Below are 13,771 nucleotides of genomic sequence, written 5' to 3'. Positions count from 1 at the left end.
ATGTTGCAAAGATTTATTTTGCTCTGCATTATAGTAAATTAATTGTGATATTATCCTATGTGTTCAGTTAACTGAGTTATACAAAATTGGCCCTAGAAGAAAAGAAATTGGTAAAATACATACTCAGGCCAATACCTGTTCTTCCTGTACTTACGTTTTTGGAAAAATAACTTTTTATTAATATTGATATATAGCTGTTTTATAAATAAGAACAAAAGCATATCAGTCCAAATTATTTTACTGTCCTTTCTTTATCAGAAGTCAAATATGTTTAATTTGAATTTTCATGTTTCTTGGCATAAGATGTGATTTACTATGAATGATCAAGCTGACAGGTTTCCAAACCTGGCGTGTAGGGTTCAGCATTTAACCTGAAAACAGAAACATTTTCTAACAATATTTAATTACCAAAATTTTCATGTAATTTAACTTTATGCACATTTGAAAACCTAAGAGGAACAACAAAGGAGAAAACCACATACTGGCCCTCGAGAGTGTTTCAGTATCTGTTAAGTGAGGGGGCAGCTAATACTGGATTCTCACTGTAAGTTTATGCAGTATTTATTATTGAATTATACCTTAATTAAAAGATTGAACACTGTACTTTATAGCACATGCTGTTTTCAACATGTTACTTCCACCAGAAATCACTGCTTGCTTTCAATAAACCTGCCCCAAACAAGAAATCAAACAAGAAAGGAATTAAACCTAAGCATAATACAGAAGATAGTACTTTCTAAAATCAACCAAGAATTATGTTTGTGACATACTCTTTGATGGAGGCAAATAACAAATTTTAAAATAAACTAAGATGATAAAAAAGGAATTGGCATTACATTTGTGACAAAGCTTGAAAAACCAAAATACCTTTACAAGGTATAATCTTTGGTAAACTGATCAGATAAGATAATTCATAACATTATCTTTATTTTAATACACTATAGTGTACTGAAGTGAAAGACCAAACCCATTCTGAAAATGTAGTTGGCATTTTGATTCGACATTGAAATTATATGCAGCCTTTTGTTCATGAACATTAAAGAGAGGGCAGGGATATCACAGAAAATACTGCTCTATGTGAGGTTTGGGGAATCATAAATTCTGGTTTCAACTCTGCTATTAAGCTTTTAGATGGCATTATACCTTAGTTCCACCATCTGTACAGTATGAATAATCATATTTTGTTAACTCACAGGTGTGTTGTAAAGGATGGAAAATAAAAAGTAACTCTGAACATGCAAGCATTCTCTGAGCCAAGACAGTAAGGAAAGCAAATGGTTAAGAGATCCAAAAAAACGATTGAACTTTGTGATGAAACTCTATGAAGTATTTAACCTGAAAAGAGAAACATTTTCTAACAATATTTATTACCAAAGTTTTCATATGATTTAACTTTATCCAATTCCAAAACCTATGAGGAACCACAAAGGAGAAAAACACATCCTGCCCCTATGGAGTGTTTCGGTATCTGATGCATGAGGGACCAGGTGATGCTAGATTATCTCTGTAAGTTTATGCAGTATTTATTATTGAATTACACCTTTAATTAAAAGATTGAGCACTGCACTGTGTATCTGAAGAGGAGAGACTAGGGCGACTGTAAGCACTTTGAGGAACTCCTCTTTTTCTCTAAATACTGACATGTATTAGCAGGACCCAGATAAAATGCCCAGCAAATCTTTGTGTCACTTCCTTGTAAATGTCCGATTCCAAGGTTAGCAAATCTGTATTCTTAATTTGGGTCAAATGTCTACCCCTGTGATTCAGGCACACTCAGAATACAGAGCACGGAGTACAGATGTAGCCACTAAGTAATGGGCTAGATCCAGTTGTGAAAGAAATCATTGGGAATCAAGAAATCACCTCTGTTCGTGGTTTCTAAAAGTATGTTACTAAATGTCTTTTTGCATACAGGAGAAAGATAACATGCTCACTTTCTTGTCTTTATGCTTGAGAGAATATTTCTTACTCTGTATTACCTGATAAATGCCTTTTTGTCTTAACCCCTTTACCATGACTTAAAGAAAATCAGTTAGGAAATAGAGTTGGAGAACTATATGTTTCCAAATTTATTTCTTTGTATGACTTTCTGGTAGGAATTTTCTTTCAATATACCACCTTCTTTTAACAACCTCTCTGAGTTTCTTCCTTTTGTAAAATTTGAGCTTATTACAAGAAAAATAAACAACACCAATAAGTAAGTTAAACCACCCTGGCCGGGCGCGGTGGCTCAAGCCTGTAATCCCAGCACTTTGGGAGGCCGAGGCGGGTGGATCACGAGGTCAGGAGATCGAGACCATCCTGGCTAACATGGTGAAACCCCGTCTCTACTAAAAATACAAAAAACTAGCCGGGCGTGGTGGCGGGCGCCTGTAGTCCCAGCTACTCGGAGACTGAGGCGGGAGAATGGCGTGAACCCGGGAGGCGGAGCTTGCAGTGAGCCGAGATCGCGCCACTGCACTCCAGCCTGGGCGACACAGCGAGACTCCGTCTCAAAAAAAAAAAAAAAAAAAAAACCACCCTGATTTAGTGTTAGGAAAGTCAGAAGGAAACAATTTCAGGGATGAGTAGTCAAAACTGTTAAATGTTATGCAGAGTGTATAAAAAATATGAAATGGAGAAAAAGACATTTTATTTTGTGATTATAACTGATGACCTTCAGAAATGCAGCTTCATTAATATAAGGGCAGAAAGTCAAAATGCATTGAGTTAAAGACCAACTGATGGTGGGAAAGGAAGTGGAGGTATCAAGGATAGAATACACTTCAAAAGTTTCAGAGTAAAATGAAAGGAAATAGGTAATTTCCAAGACACTTAAAATGAAATATAACCTCACCATTGTGCCTTATGATATCTGGCTGTGTGTATGGCTCCAGCAACTCTCTTTTAATTAGTAGATTGAAACACACATAGCTTATGGAGAAAGGTAAGAAACTGTATTAGGTTTTATTCACGGCTCCCTTTAGTTCATACCAGCCTTTGATGGGTGCCTAGAGGTACCTTTATCTTTGATCATTCACAGATTTTTCTCTCTTTCATCTTTCTTCTCATTCTTCTCACCCTCAAAGGATCAAAATCAATAGAGTATTTTGCAGTCAAGGCCACTAATTCTCTTGTTTTAAAGTTTCATCATGTCCTCAGTTTAGAATAGTTTAGAACATCTGTATTCTTTTGAGTGTAACATCAAAAAGACAAACAATTCTCTACCAATATTGATTACCTTAAAGGAAGGGAACAGAAGGAACAGAAAACTTATGTTGCCGCCTGTATATACTTATAACAAGATGAAAGCTCTCAGTGGAAAGATAGTAGCACCATTATTTATTAAACTGATCTGGAAACTACCTACATCAGTCACCTGGGCTGTTATCTATGTCCACAGATTTCCCAGTCCAAGATCAAAAGAAAGAGTTTATCCCTGGAAAGGAAAAAGAATAACTTCGCCGTTGAGATGTAAGCAAAGGAACAAAGACTGGATGAGATGTGAGGACATAAGCAGCTTACTTGTAACACCTCTGTTCTCTATGTAACGTAGAAAGGGAAGTCATCGAGTGAGAAAAAAGTAAATGGGTGAAATTGTCAGTTGAGGAAAAAGAAAAGAATTTTTAGAATAGTCATTGTTCTGAATATTCTAGGAATCAACAGTATTTTGTTGTTTATAAGGCACATTTTTTTTCCTAACGTTTTAATAGCTGAAGGCAACTTACAATCACTGCTGGCTAAATCTTGATGGAATTGTTATTTCCAGGCCATGTGGGACCTCCATTATAGCTATTCATATTGTCACTTAAGTTGAGTTATGTGGATTGCTAAAAATGTCATCAAAAAGATTACTCTGTGATTTGGCATTAAAACAATATGTTCTTGTGTACTTGGAAGGGCATGAAAACAGAGCAGTGGGGCATACATTTGACATTAATGAAGCAAATATTCATTAGAGGAGGAATGAACACAAATCCATAATTTCTTATAAAGAATAACCAAAGCTTTAATGGGATCCACACATATGAGATAGTCACCTATTTATTACTGAGATGTTTGTAAAAAGATTGGCTATCATATAAAAGGCAGTGCAAACCAAGGTAAGGGAAATTGCTGTGTATCTCAGAGTAGATTGATGAAATATCAAAACAAATGAGAAGTTTGTGTGACTAATTCAATTATAGCACAGGACTATCTTTGAGGTGTTTGATAGCAGCTTGTCAGAAATTTTCAGCTAATTGAGTAGTAGCGTTTTTACTTTGAGCAACATATGATTCAACTGAGCAAAACCATAAACATAAGTGTAGTCAAGTAGGATAAGCCAGTGAATCTTGGAGCTCTTTATATGTCTCACAATGATCCTGTCAATGTTAAAGACATCAAAAAGTTGAATATTATGAACATAGATGAAGAAAGGCAATGATATCATTGTGAAGCTGTGCACAACTGCCAATCACCAAACATTTCTTCTATGTTGAATTTTTGACTTTAAAATACTTCTGAAGAATATCTCCCCCAAAATGTTATTCTGTATTCGCATGCACACACAAGTGCACATGGACACGTACACACACAAATGGAGGATAATGACTGAGCTAATGGACTGCCTATTATTATATGAAACAGGCACAATCCCTTTTTAACATTTGTCATTATTTCACTTTTTGGTTGTAGTTAGATAGTGGATATACATCAGCTGTGTTTGAAAATAAACGTACCCAAAACTATATGGTTGTTATTGCTGTTAGTAGGAGTGGACCACAGCAATCTCCAAGTTTTCAATCAACCAACCATCAAAGGACCATTGAGAAACGGTGTAAGTCCTTGTTGTCAAAAGAAAAATACCTATTGATATCTTCTGGTAAGATCAATAAAGTGACAGGTATCAAAACCTGCAGAACAGGGGTCAGGGTTCAGATGAAAATCTTGAAAAAAATAATGAGGTCATAAGAAATAACTGTGCATCAAAAACACATGGAAGTACGGAGAATGGTAATTGGGAAAACGTAGTCAGTGATGAGTGAATCAAAAAGAGATTCAAAAGAGTGGGACTCTGACTCTGAATAGATTGTAGGAATTTCATAACCAATTGAAATTGAAACTTAGAAAAGTCGTGTAATCTGCCCAGGATGATACAGTCTGCTTGCATTTTTCTTTATGTGTATTCACAAAATAATTAATAATTCAAAGCTTTGAAATAAATAATTTTAAATAATATTGAAGCGGCTAAAAGACCTCTTTCGCTGGGCATGGTGGCTCCTGCCTGTAATTTCAGCACTTTTTTTTTGAGGGGGGGGACAGAGTCTCACTCTGTGCCCAGGCTGGAGTGCAGTGGCGTGATCTCAGCTCACTGCAAGCTCCGTCTTCCCAGTTTAAGAAATTCTCTCCAGAATAGCTGGGATTATAGGTGCGTGCCACCACCCAGCTAATTTTTTTTATATTTTTAGTAGAGATGAGGTTTCAGCATCTTTGCCAGGCTGGTCTTGAACTCCTGACCTCATGATCCACCCGCCTCCACCTCCCAAAGTGCTGGGATTACAGGCATGAGCCACCGCGCCTGGCCAGTTCCAGGACTTTGGGAGGCCAAGGCAGGAGGATTGCTGGAGCCCAGGAGTTCAAGACCAGCCTGGGCAAAAGTGAAACCCTGTCTTTACAAAAATTACAACTATTTGGTAGCACAACAGGGTGACTGCAGTCAGTAATAACTTCCTTGTATATTTAAAAATAACTAAGAGTGTAATTGGATACACTCTTGTGAACACACAGGATAAATGCTTGAGGGATGGCTACCCCATTCTCCATGATGTTACTATGAATACCTAGAATTTGATAGCATAACAGGATGATGACAGTCAAAATAATTTGATTATAGATTTAAAAATTGCTGAAAGAGTATGAATGAATTATGTTCAACACAAAGGATAAATTCTTGAGGGGATGGGTACCCTGTTTCCCATGATGTGATTATCACACCTCGCATGCCTACGTCAAAAAATCTCATGTACCTCACAAATATATAAACTGGCTATGTACCCACAAAAATTAAAATTAATTTTTTAAAAGTTCCAAAAATATTATCTAGGTATAGTGGTGCATGCCTGTGCTCCCAGCTACTCAGGAGGCTGAGGTGGGAGGATTACTTGAGCCTGGGAGATCGAGGTTGCAGTGAGCTATGATTGCACCACTGCACTTCATCCAGCTTGGATGACACAGGGAGACTCTGTCTCAAAAAAAAAAAAGAAAAGAAAAGAAAAAAGGCTGGGTGTGGCTCACACCTGTAATCCCAGCACTTTGGGAGGCTGAGGCAGGTGGATCACCTGAGGTCAGGAGCTCGAGAACAGCGTGGCCAACATGGTGAAATGCTGTCTCTACTAAAAATACAAAATACAAAAACTGGCCAGACGCGGTGGCGCATGCCTGTAATCCCAGCTACTCAGGAGGCTGAGGCAGGAGAATTGCTTGAACCTGGGAGGCAGAGGTTGCAGTGAGCTGAGATTGTGCCATGGCACTCCAACCTGGGCAACAAGAGAGAAATTTCATCTCAACACACACACACACACACACACACACACACACACAGAGAAACAAAAGAAAATACAGAGCCCTTTCAGCAAATATAAATAAAATTCTTAAATCTGTAAGCTTTAGAAAAGCATATGTCGTGACTTAATTGAACTGGAACCCCATCTGAAATATCTTCTTTGCAACGATGAAGAGCTTGTAGTAGTGGGAACCACTAAAGACCACTAAATGTTCTCAGCATTTGAACCACTTTGATTTTTTTATTGTGGTAAAATACATACAACATAACATTTATCATGTGTAAGTGTACAATTCACTAGTATTAAGTACATTCATGTCGTGGTACCAACGTTTGATATACATATACATTTTTTTCTGAGGCAGAGTCTCACTCTGTCACTCAAGCTGGAGTGCAGTGGCACGATCTTGGCTCATTGCCAATATGTGATTTTTGAGAAGACAATCGTATGGAAGATAAACTGGGTGTGCAAATCCACTAGATAAAAACAAATGAATATTTCAGTTGAGTTATGATAGGTCCAAAATTAGAACTGCAGACTAGTAGATAGAGAAAATTAGGATAAAGATTGCAGGAGGCACATTATTTGAGAGGAATACAAATGAGTTCCGCTCTAGACATGCTATGTTTCATATGTATATGAGACATCTGTGTGAAGCCCTCCAGCACAGAACTGAAAATAGTTCGGAGCTCAGTGAAGATGTGAAGCTGGAGTCATCAGCTTTATTCAAGTAAACTCTCCTAAGGAACATTCAAGGAAGTGAAGAAAATGGAATCAAGGATGGAACTTTGATGAGATCCAGTATTTAGCCGCTCATTAAGAGCAAGGATTCAACAATGAACACAAATAAGGAATAAGTAGAGGGAAGAAATAAGAGGGAGGGAGACGTCGTAAACATCAAATAAAGGAAGGATTCCAAGTGGCAAGAGCACCTAACAACATCAAATATTAGTATTAAAGCAGAACAAAAATCTTTTAATGTAGTTCATTGGATTTGATAAGGTTGTTGGTGACTCTCACAAGGGTGATTCCATAGAATTGTGCAGGATGGGTTTATGGGCAGAAGTGGTAACAGAGGGGTGAAGAGCAATAGTTTAAGGAATGATGATAGATAATATTTATGGAGCATTTATACGATATCAAGTATTGTGTTAAGTGTTTTGTAATATTATGCTATTCAATGCCTCTACCAGTTTTGCACAGTGGATATCAACACTCTATAGAATAGGAAATTGGGACTTAGAAAACTTATATAATCTGTCCAAGGACCTATAGCCTTCTATATATGCTCAAGTCGGATTTTCACTTCTCTACCCCTTTACAAGAAATAAATAAAAATTCAGGATATAAGTAAAAGGAAGTCTAAAGTATCCTTTCAAGAAGTTTGCCCAAACAGAAAAAGGGCGTGGAGGGAGATAAGTCAGTAACTGCAGGAGGTAGTAACATGGAGATATGGTTTTTGTTGTTCTCTGGGAAAAAGAGTCAGAGTTGTTTTGGGATTGAGTAGAATTTACCTATTTTAATTAGGTAAATAGAAGAGAATCAGTATAATGCAAAAAATAAAGAAGATAGTTAGCGGAGTGAGATCACAGAAAAGGAAAGAGAATATAATTTCTAGTTCATAGGTCAAAGGTTTACTGTCTGAGACTTGGAGAAGTTTGATCTCAGAGACAGAGAAAGTGAAAAGGAGAAGTTGGTGCGCAGCACTGGATGTGGATAACTGAGCCTGGTAGAGAAGTCATGGAATTTTTGACTAATGTGTATCTTTACTAACAGTGTGGGATAGGGATATGCTTGGGAATTTGAAGAGCATAGTAAATATTAGGAACAAATGTTTCAAATAATAGAAAACAAGTGCAATTGTAATAGGAAGCACCTTATTGATGTAGTTTAAAGTAGAAAACACATCTTTGTGTGAATGCTAAGGGACTCTGTAATGTGATTCATCTTTACCAGTGGGTGAGACATCCATCATAAAAGAGGGTTAAAGGTGGGGCTTGTATTGATCCATGGGTAGCAAAGAGTTTTGAGAGTATAGCAGAAAGATGACAAAAAGAAAGAATCCAGGACAGTGTGGCAAATGCCATTATGTTAAATTCAGCATTGAGCTGCAAAATAGAGTAGGATGAATTATTGAATTCCCAAGTTGAGGTTAAAGAAAATACGCAGTGTGGAGAAAGAGACTGAAAATTCTGAAATTTTAGGTGGTTGTGAGGAGTGAACCACAATTTAAGAGTTGAAGCTTACAGGAGCACTCTTGAAAGTTGACTAATTTGAGTGTTCCATCTTGAGAGAGTTTTGCTAAAGAAAAAAGGATGAGAATTCCCCAAACTAAAATTATAGTAAAGTAAATAGAGGTTTTAAATAACGTGAAATTTTACTTCTGGCTGAGTAATTTTTTCCAGCATATCATTCAACAGTGGCTTTGACAGAGAAGAACGGTACTCAAGAATACAGTTCCACTAAAACAGAAATTCCTAAGCCAAACATTTTATTTCATTAAAATTAATGCATCTTCTCACTACTCTCTGAAACAGACCCTCTTACCAGCATACAAGGTGGAGAGTAATTCCTCTTTGAACTCTAGTTCTGGTTAACATGGATGCTGCTGTGACTCTGTATCTCAGAGCCTGCATCTCCTTCCAGTTAAATCTTGGATCTATGAGAACATGGCCATTGCTCTTTTCCTCAAGGGTTAGTTTTTTGTATTCATAATCAGCCACTGATGATTGGCAACCATTTTTGAAGTATTTTTTCATGTTTTCGTATGTCTTCATTACTAAGACCACATCTAAGTATTTGCATAGTATCCATTTGCATAATGTACTCCATCAGCATTTATGTGACATTTTACTGTTTCATCTCTTCTATTGTCTCCTTGCCTTCTGCCTTTCATTGTCACATGGTTAAAAAAAAAAAAGCTTATTTCAGTGACAAAGACATCCATAGTTGGAGCATAAGCACATGTACAGGCTTACTATCACTATTTTAGATCAAGCTCTGGGTAATAAGGCAAGGATTTTTTTACTTGGTTGCACCTGGTTCACATTTTTTTGGGTGTTAATCAATAAATATTGAGCTACCAGAAAGTGATTGACAATCAGGTAACCTATATTTATAATTTTTCTTCAAAACTAACTTACTTTTTTGTAACTAACTTGTAGCAATATGGTCCCTTAAAGGCTTCCTGACCCAGTTCAAATGCTACTTATCATAAAATCTTTTCTGATTTCCCCAGGCACAGTTAATTATTTCCTCGTCTGTGTTAGTAAAGAACTCTGCTCATATATGTCATTTATCATTTACCACATTGTGTTGTGCAATCTGTTTGCAGGTCTGAATCTTTCTTTAGACTTTGACTTGCTTGAGGGTTGAGACTGTCTTCTTCATCTTTCCTGCAAAAGCAGTAAATGTGTGATTCATATATGCATGATTCATAACGTTTCTTACATATTTTATTATGTTGCAAAATATATAAAGAAAAATATACAAATTCTAAGTGTACAACTTGATGAGTCACAACGTGTATTCAACTTTGCCATGAAATAGCCGCTCAGAATTACTCTGACACTCTGAGGATCCTCTTAGACCCACCCTCTCAAACCCTCAGAGTCACTCTTCCTTCCCTGTGTGTCAGAGTAACCACATTCATACTTTGAGTACCGAGACTAGTGTTTTAGTAAATAGTAAAAGTACTATTTTACATAGTTTTTGGATCCTATATATTTTGGGGTAATTTTTTGCTTTCTTTTTCTTTTATTATATACAAATATAAATAAAACACAAACTCATGATAAATTGAAGACCCAGCATAATTTAAAATGAATAAGAATGTCCAGTAGTGTTAATAATGCTTATCTAATTTGAACACACAATGAAGATACGTGATGCACTTAAAAGCAATTGACAATTATTTATCTTATTCTTCCAGGAATATAGGAACAGATATTTTACTTCTTGTCTCGACCAATATGCAATTTCTGAGCTAGAAATTTAATGGTTTTTATGAACTGAATGTTTGTCACCCAAAATTCATATATTGGAGCCCTAACCCCCAGTGTGGTATTGTTTGCAGCTGGGGCTCTTGGGAGGTAACTTAGGGTTAAATGAGTTATCAGTGTGGACCTCATAATGGGATTGCCTTTACAAGAACAGACGCTAAAGAGGTTGTTTGTGCCCCCCACCCCCACCCCATTCACCAAGAAGAGATCATGTAAGTACACAAAGAGGAGGAAACTCTCTGCAAGCTACAGAAAGAGCCCTTACCAGACCCCAACCATGTAGCTTTTTGGCACTCTAATCTTGGACCTCCAGCCTTCAGAACTGTGAGAAAATAAATTTCTGTTGTTCAAGTCACTCACTTGATGGTATTTTGTTATGGCAGCTCAAACAGACTAGGACAATGGTATTTCAAAAGTCATATTTGAGTCATAAGTTTTTGATGTATTTGTTATATTTCAATTTGCTAGAATGTGTATAGGAAATATGTCTGAAGCCCAGCTCTATCTTGCTCTCCATAATATGTGTGTTACAACGGACAGTTTGGTGATAGTTTCTTTTCCCAGTATTAATGATATAACTATAATATTGCCAAATTTACACTAGGTTTTTCACTTAGAGCCGTGGTTCTCAATGAGGGTGCTTTTGTCCCCCAGGGATGTTTTTGGTTATCACAATTCATGTTGTGTTTGTGGGGTGAATTGGGAGTGCTTATAAAATCTAACAGGTAGAAGTCAGGTATACTGCTAAACATCTACAATGCACAGGACGGCCTCCAATAACAAAGAATGAGACAACCCTAAATGTCAGTAGTGTAAAGACTGAAAACAAATTGACTTAAAGAAATTTCCATAGATAAATACATTTTATCTTATAATTTTATACCCTAACATTATTTGTTGGATTTTATGATGCCTGACCTTTTAAAATTGTTGAGTGACATGCATATGCGTTTTTTTTTGTTTTGCTTTACATTTTTAATGTCATGAGGATTAATATCAACTTAAGAGAAATTAAACTCAAAACACCTGGAGAAATTCAGTAACTAAAAGTACTCAGACATCACTTGTGGTGCATTCCGTCTTGCACGTTTCAAGGAAGAAGATGTTTTTGCTTAAATGTGCTTTGGACTATACTCAGTACCAGGTAGATATTATTATTTACAAAAATAGTTATAGGTTTTCTTAATCACGAAACAATAAGAGATGAAGATTCTTCAGTTATTAATACTGCTGATTTTTATTTCATAAATGATGATACCATTGTCTAAATAATATTTGCATTCTCTGGCTGTGAAAATTAACAATATGTGAAAACACCTTTTCTATTGGAAAAGATACCAGATATAATTTACTTTCTAAAGCATGAGTCATAGAATATTCTTATATTTGAATGTTGTGTTTGGCTTTTAAAAATGGTTACATAAAAACGGTGATTCTTTATATGACTTTGCCAAAGGTAAAACTCCAATTGAATGATGTCACTTTAGTAGAAAAATACTGCTGTTCACGTCTTATCATGATTTACAATAAAGGCATGTATATTAGTAAAGAAGGAGAGGAGGACAGGCAAAGAAAGAGCAGCAGAGGAGACAGATTATACCCAGGCTGTATATATTATCACCCTGAAGTCAGTAGGGAAGGCTGCTAAATGCTCTTACAACTGTAATAGCCTATCTCATGTTAATTCTAGCCCGAAGCTTCCTGGCACTTCTTGTTCAAAGATAATGGGGACAAACCTACTCTTTTTTTTTTTCTTGGTTGAACAGCAGATTTCTTTTTTCCCAAGGATGTCTAATAAATTAAGCAGTCCTTGCAAACAGCAACACAAAAGCCCTTTGCTTTGTAGAAATTCCCAGTAATAACATGCAAGAGTTATTACCCTTGATACTTAGTGGATTTTTTAATGGCTAGCAATAATCGTTTTGATTGAATATTGGCTTATAATAGGCTTGTAAAGGAATTTAAGCACCCTTAACTGCTTCAACCTTAGCTTCATGTGCCTAGGGAAAATCCCTGAAACAATAGATCTTGAAGTCATTAACATGGAAATATTTTATAAAAATGAAAGTCATTATCTATTGACCTCAAAAGTAAAGCAATTAAAATGGACTATTTGTATTATTTTTTAATAATTCAATATGTCATTGATCCTCTTCTTTGAAAGAGGAAATTGTTTTATAACAAGTTATAATTGAGTTTCTTTGGACAGTCAACTTTCTTTTATGCAGACCTTTCATAATGTTCATAATTCTTGGAATACAAATCAACTGGGATTTTATGTACTGAATCCTTAATCTAAATATTCCAGAATTCTTCAACCAGTTGGGGAAAAAATGTTGGGATGCTTATTAAAAGAAACCAACATTGTTTGAAATATTGGAAAGCAGGGCTACTTTAAAATTATTTTCTTTGATATTTATGTCTCCTTAGTGAGGATGCTTATAGGCTATACTCTGTTTTACTAGACTTTGTGAGTAAAAAAGAAATACTCCAGAGGCTAATCTACTGAAAAATATGTGAAGTGATTCCACTCTGAGGCAATAGAATCCACTAAAACTCAGCTTCCATAGCATGAATGGACTGCAAGAGACGCGGGTTTAAGGCTAGATTGGACTCTGAAGAATTATGAAAAATGATTTCTTACTTGTTGTTTTATCACTTCCTATCTCTCAGGGCAGGATAGTATCAGTAATTGAAAAATTCACTAGTTGAGACCCTGGAGTCTTACTGCCCAAAGGAGACCAGAGCATAAAGCTATGGGAAAGATGGTTATAAATCGAAGGTCTGCATCTGCTACTCTTTTCCTGCTTTGATGCAATTGCAGGAAAAAAAATGACAAACTCCCTTAGATTGCCAAGGAATTTCCATTATTATCATTTTTTTAAGCCATTGAAAGAAGTAATTCTGGACAGCTCTTGCTGTTTTACCATGTATATTTTAATGCTTCTTTATTTTCAGTGGTTGATTTTGATTTCATTGTATATGTGAAGTGCTTACTATGTCTTTTAATATAGAAAGAGTTTATTGCCTTATTGCATATACACAATTTCATGAGGACATAAGCTTTATTAGGGCAGGAAACAATATAATAGGCCTTTCTTTAATAGTTACTGAATTAATAAGGAGAAACTCACATTTTCTTGTGCATTTAAACAGACCATATGATTGAAACAATGCTGAAAAAAGTATTAAGCACCCATTGATTATAATTTTCAAATATACTTCTTGATTTTTATGTACAAAATG

This window comes from Theropithecus gelada, chromosome 2 (assembly GCF_003255815.1).
Source record: "Theropithecus gelada isolate Dixy chromosome 2, Tgel_1.0, whole genome shotgun sequence".
Taxonomy (NCBI): domain Eukaryota; kingdom Metazoa; phylum Chordata; class Mammalia; order Primates; family Cercopithecidae; genus Theropithecus; species Theropithecus gelada.
This window is presented reverse-complemented; position numbering follows the sequence as displayed.